Source organism: Antedon bifida, chromosome 2, assembly GCF_963402885.1.
Source record: "Antedon bifida chromosome 2, ecAntBifi1.1, whole genome shotgun sequence".
Classification (NCBI taxonomy): Eukaryota; Metazoa; Echinodermata; class Crinoidea; order Comatulida; family Antedonidae; genus Antedon; species Antedon bifida.
Genome location: NC_136227.1, coordinates 13372826 through 13379502, shown reverse-complemented (window position 1 = coordinate 13379502; position 6677 = coordinate 13372826). Strand labels below are relative to the sequence as shown.

The 6677-nt window shown below is 30.9% G+C and overlaps 1 protein-coding gene across 1 annotated transcript in view; it reads left to right on the top strand.

Annotated features, from left to right (window-relative positions):
* The first annotated feature begins 2660 nt into the window (after nt 1-2660).
* Nucleotides 2661-6677, top strand: part of LOC144835073 (uncharacterized) — a 66799-nt gene continuing 62782 nt past the window's right edge. Inside the window, exon 1 of the mRNA XM_078690097.1 lies at nt 2661-2752. The gene's annotated coding sequence lies outside the window, so the exon portion shown is untranslated. The remainder of the gene's footprint in view (nt 2753-6677) is intronic.

Sequence of the window (6677 nt, the reverse complement as noted above, 5' to 3'; positions counted from 1 at the left end):
CAGCAGTGGACCAACAAAATAATGTAAGTCATAAATTAATTTTTGTAATCGCATTCATGATCAGAATCCTAAATTTTGTACTTATTAATTTTAGATTAAAATGCTTGTTCCTGAAACAGAATTGAACAAAATGCATTCCTAAAGAATGCTTGAATAATACCTTCATATTTTTTCTTATTTACGGCAGTAACACCATTAATAAATAATCTTTTGGTTCACATAAATTTACTTACTGTCAATTGCTATATATATGGAATTATTTTAAAAGTTTGTGTCACAATACAGCATCACAGTTTACATTTTTTCTATATATGATACAGATACATAATATGATGCTGTAATATAATTGTTATCTATAATGTATATATAATTAACAAATTGTAGAATTGTAGAAATCCTTTTACAAGAACAAACATGGTTTTCTCAGTTTAGTAATGACAACGAATTATTAATTGTTCTGATGTAATTTTCCTAATTAATGTGTGACTGATATTCAGTTACTGGTATATATATATATATATGGTATATAAGTTCTAAATCTCTTTTTCTCACTCTTACTCAATATTCCTACATACATTCACTTAATACATTTCCTAAGGTTCAACAACACCAAAGCACACCCTATAGTATTAGTGAATATAATGCAGGAATCTGTAATCACTATTTGTATACTTCATGTAAACATTTGATTTCATTTTTCTTTTTGTCAGACTTTATTAGTATTTTGCATTCGTTATTATAACGTTTTTTCTGTGTCTTTATGTAACGTAATTTCTTATAAACTGCAATGTGAAAAAACAATGTTTTAAAATCGTTTCGAAAATATGATCACAACTGTTCTGAAAATTGGTAATTATTTTGTTATATATAACGTTCTGTAAACGTTTTGATGCAACGTTGTTCGATTATAAAATTTATTTCTACACAGAAACGTTAAAAAAACGTTTTTAAAACGTTTTAGAAAAACCAAACCTTATAAAACCCAAATGCAAATGTTTCAATTACGTTTTACAAACGTTCTGTGTTTGCTGAGATGTAGCTGGGGTCCCGTTAGGCATTTGAAATCAGCATTGCTGACTCTTATGGAAGTCCCTTGCATCTAGTATCTGCCTCAGACGTATTGGCCTATGCCTTTCCTCTGGTCAAGGTGGGCACTGGACGTGAGAAGCCCTTGATCAATGTTAGGACCAATCAAGGTGCTTCAAACAGTCCTGGCTTTGTTTGTATCAAACCTGTTAGGGGCGGTAATTATTGCTGTTGGTTTCGATTGAATAAAATAAAATAAAATTTTAAAAAAAATAATAATAATCACAATAACCAAACAAATAAAGCAAACCATCTTCCCAAAGATGAAAATAATTAAACATTAGTGATTGTGTTGGAAAGATGTTAAATATTTACTGTTTTAAGATAGTTAAACAAATTATTTTATCACATGTGAATTATGGAATTATTTTTAAGGATAAGATAAATACAGCATCACATTTTACATTTTTTGCTGTGCCTGTCCTTGAAATAAAAAGAATATAACATTTTTTTTGGTGTAAATTTTAATTATTTTAATAAGTCAATTCAATAAATATAAAACACAAATAATAAAGATGTTATAAAATCTATTAAAATGTATAAATTTTAATATTATTTACATTGATATGATTTGTTTGGTTCTTGGTAGTATTCGGGCATCAGCCAAACCTTCACCCATTTTAAAGACAGGCTTGAGCTATCCAGGGAGGTATGAAAATGGTCATGGTATTTCTAAAAACTGTCCATTTTATCTAACAAATTTAAAAAATGAAAACATGTTTATACATATCTGTTATGTGGTTCAAAAAGATGTCTACAATTAACTTGTTTATGTTGTGTGCAACGTGACTCTACAGATTACTATGTTGGTCGGTCGGTAAACACTAACTCAAATTTGCGCACACGACTGCAGCCATGTATATGGCCTTGTTTTTTTTATCAGATTAAACTCAACATTAATATTGTTACAATCAATATTTAGACTAATGTGTGTATGTCAAACCTCTCAAGACAGACAATGTTTTGTTGGTACACTAAAAAATCTGTCTCTAGAATAGTGCAGGCCATTATCTCTGATAATATAAAATAATGGATTTGCATTACATACAAAATAATAACCATGTGCAAGGCTTGCAATTGAAATGAAAGTACCAAAGCAATCGATAAAATAGGATATGCTACACTCACAATAACTTGTACTAGCTAATGCCACCATCACACCATAGAGCAATGAACTATTTCTCTGCTCTATGATCGCACAAATGATAATTTAAATATATTGAAGTTTTAAACATGCCACTGAAAGTAAAAGTTTGTACACTAAACCAATCCAGTAATTTAATATTTAAACAATATTAAATTTAAAAAAAGTTAAATAATTTAAATACCAGGCAACAAAATTTGTATGTAAAAACTGGAATAATAATAAAAATGTATACAAAAGTAGAAATAAAATTTAAAAAAGCTAATTTGATAGTATTTGTGTGCATTGTGTATATGATCACACAGCAAATACAAGTTACAAATTGAATTTGAAAATTGACACTTGATGGATGTATAATTATATAAAATATTAATTAACCAATAAATATGTAAAAGATGTAACTTGTATGATTTTATATTTTAGGTTGGACACTCAGCTTTGCATTTGGCAGCTGGGGCAGGTCACTCAGCCTGCTGTAACCTGCTGGTTGATGCAGGGTCAGACATCAATATCCAAGACAGAGTAAGTTATACATTCTTTCATAGTCATATTTTTTTATATTTTGTATTTTAAATATAATGATCTTTTGAGTAATAATATCTGCATGTTATATTATGCTATTTAATGTTTTTATTTAACTGTATTGATGCTAGAATTGGCATTATTTAAAGTTTTTCAATATATTTTTTTCTCTGATATTTAGTCATAAAAATTGCTATGACACTATACATTTTGTCATGTTTAAACATTTCCATTGAACTCTTTATAAAACAATGAAAACTACAGCAACATACTATTGAAATATAATCCTTATTCCAAAGTGTAGATATACAGTAATTAAGTCGGAATTATGTACACTTCTATTACACAAAATTTCAATTTTTCTTTATAGAGAGGCCAAATACACAAAAGTCCTCTATAAAAAGTTTGGGGGGCATTTTTTGTTAATAGCAGGCAAACATGTTGAACGTATCCTTTGTGGGGTGACAAAAACGATAGGGGTGGATGCCATCTTCAGTTTTGGGTTTTAAGGTCAGTTTATGTGGTCAAGAGGTCAAACAAGGTCAAAATATAGGATTTTTTTTTATTCACTGAAAATCATCTACATCATCAGATCTATCCAAAAAAGTATATTTGAAGATCAACTGATGCTTCATATTAAAGTAATTATGAGATAAACATTTTATTTTACACATAAAAACATAGGAAATTAAATATAAAAGTGTAATTTTCTCAAAATGTTGTTTTCACATATTTCTGTAAAGTACACAGTTTTTTAATAGGCTTTTCCCAGTCTGTTGTAAATTTGTCTTTTTTAAGTTTTCCACCAGTCATCATTTTGATTTTTGTCGGAAAAAATAGGTCAAGTGTTATATGTATGAAACGCCATATGTGCCAAAAGATTGGTCTTTTACTATAATATTATTAATATTACCTATAATAATGTAATATTTAGAAATTTGTTTTTAGAAAAATTATTAATATTACCTATAATAATGTAATAATATTTAGAAATTTGTTTTAGAAAAATTTCGAAAACAGAGACCCCCTATATGACCTAATGTCGAGATGTTTTTGTTTGGGTCAGAAACCCCCTATAATGTAATTATTTAAACATTTTTTCATTCTTTCAATGATACAAGTTTTTTTAAAAGTTTGTTGTTTCAAGAAATCTCGAAAGAGAAACCTGGGTATCGAGTCTTTGTTTTCAAAAACCCTAACTATTGGACTTTATCAAGGTTGGAAGGAGTGGTATTTGGGTTCTCCTTCTTGAGACCTTCGCATGCTATCTTGGCTGACGGTGTTTACAGATATAAAACTCCTTAAGTAATTAAGAGGTTCTTTATACACATGGATAAAGACGGTTTTAACGTTATTTACAAACATTACGTTACATACTGTGTCCAGGTATGGAATCCATTTCTCCAAAAAGACATAAACGCACTTGAAAGAGGACAACGTCATGCGACAAATCAAATTCCAGCGATCCATTCTTATTCATATGAAGATCGTTTAAAGTTTCTTGGCCTAACAACCCTGTATGACAGACGAATTCGTGGTGACTTGATTGAACATTTTCAAAAGGTTTCGAGGGTGTAGCCAAGGAAGACTTCCTTCAAATGGGATGCAATCTAAGCAGAAATACACGAGGACATCAGCTTAGACTTTTCAAACCTAAATTTCACAAAGGACTGATAGGAGATCCACTTTTTCACAATGAGTAATTATATATTTGAATAGTTAGCCAACCGAAATTGTCATTTCTGAAACCACCAACACATTTAAAAACCGATTGGATTCGTTGTAGAAATGAGGTTAAAAGGGTAAACAAGTTTACCTATCTAAACTTATCAGAACCAATGACTCTCAACACTGAGTGGATGATTGATCGATTCAAAATAGAATCATTGGTATAACAAGAAACGCTGTAATTCATTGACAGATTCTGCATGACATGGTCGGACTGATCACGAATCAAACATAATACACAATATTATTTCGACCTAACAGATGATAAGGAAGATCTTATATTTAAAGTAACAACTTATTGAAAGAAAAAAACAGTAAAACTTAAAACTTCATGAGTCACTGAGAAAGCATCGCTCTAAACATTTGCGGATTTCTATAAGGCAACTGTTTCGATAAAGTATATAAAAACAAAAAAACTGACAGAAAATCTTCTGATCAACCATTGGAGTATGATCATAGCCCAATTTTAATATCTTTAACCAAATATGACTTCACATATCTTGATGGATGGCGTTGAAATACCCACAGATGTTCCAGAAGAAAACTTAAAAACATGATGGTCATGCACTATAGGATTCAGTAAACATGGCTGTTAAAACATTTGGTGACTATGCAAGTATTTATACAAGTTACCTAGATATTTCGTCATTATGTTGTTACTATTTGATCATTACATTAGAAAGGGGTTGATAAAAGCAGTGACATGATTGAAAGGATAGTCCCAATGTACTAATCTGTACTTCCGTATGTGTTTTGGGCCACACTCATCGGTTTGGAGAACAAATATCACAAAGTTTTTAGACATTCTTTATGTCAATAACAAAGAGATTGCAATTATACATGAAAGTTGATGTATGATATGTACTTTGTAACTCCAATAGCAACCGTACTAAAGTAAAGACGATGTCTGGTATAGTGAACAATAAAGTGGTTGAAAACATATTAAGAATAATCTAACCAGCTTCCATGCCATTACAGGTTGCAGCACGTCATTATTTGCGGATTATGGGAAGAGGTCATACTGGAAATCATTTGTAACGCATCCACTCCTTGTAAATGGAATTGACTAAGACCATAGAGAATATCTCTATGCTAAGACTTTGCACGTACAGTGTACAGTAAAGTTGAATATTGCCAAATATATGGTACTCTTGAACAGATAACTGTATAATAACAGACTACTCTTTGGAGGGTCTTAAAATGCTACTTCCATTTGGCAATATTCAACTTTACTGTACACTGTACCATATTATATATACCATTAACACCAGGGTTAACAATATAGTGATATAAATTTCCCTTGAATATAAGTATTTCAATTTACTCAATAAATATTTAAATACTGTATTTCCACTTAGGGAAACACTTAAAATTTAAAAAACTCACCTATGGTGAATACAGCTTTCATAGAACCTAAACATACGAGCCAACTATCAGGCAGAGATCAGTATGTGGCCTAAATGAATCGGGTTGTTTGGAACCTAACCCAGTTGTCAGTTCCTAACCCAGTTGTCAGTTTGGAACTTTTTACATGTGTATGTAAACTAAAGAGCCAGATGAAGTTTTTACCAAAAGCATGCATGTGTGGTTGTGATTCAATCGTTTGCCATTACCTAGATGGCCAGTAGGCATTATATATCAGTGCTGGAAGAAATACCCACCTCAGAGCGTTTACCTTCTTCCATCCCAGAAAAATTTTAAATATTGGCATGGGCCATGCCGGCCATTACTCCCAACCCACAAACCCTTTGTGACCGTTTTTAAATGAAATTTAAGACATTCCAGTAGGCCTCCAATTTCGGTTATTTTGATACTCTAGGACTCATCTTCTCCATCCCTTGAACAGCTTCCAGGAGTGACTCAAAAAGTTTAAAATCTTCCCAGTACAATTCTGGTCTTTTTGACACCACACTATCCATCAGCCCTAGGCTATCATGAAAATTATATTTATTTCAATTATTAATACCGATAATTAACAGGTCTGTGCTCTATTTGACCTTATGACCTTGAAAATGACCTTTAAACTTGTAAGTTGAAAAATTGATGAACTTGACCATCTACAGCAATATGTCAATAATGATCCAATAATGGTTACATTTCTTTTAATTAGCTTATACGTTGTTGAAAACAGCTTAAACCTCTATTTTACCATATTTGACCTTATAACCTTGAAAATGACCTTTGACCTAAAATTTGA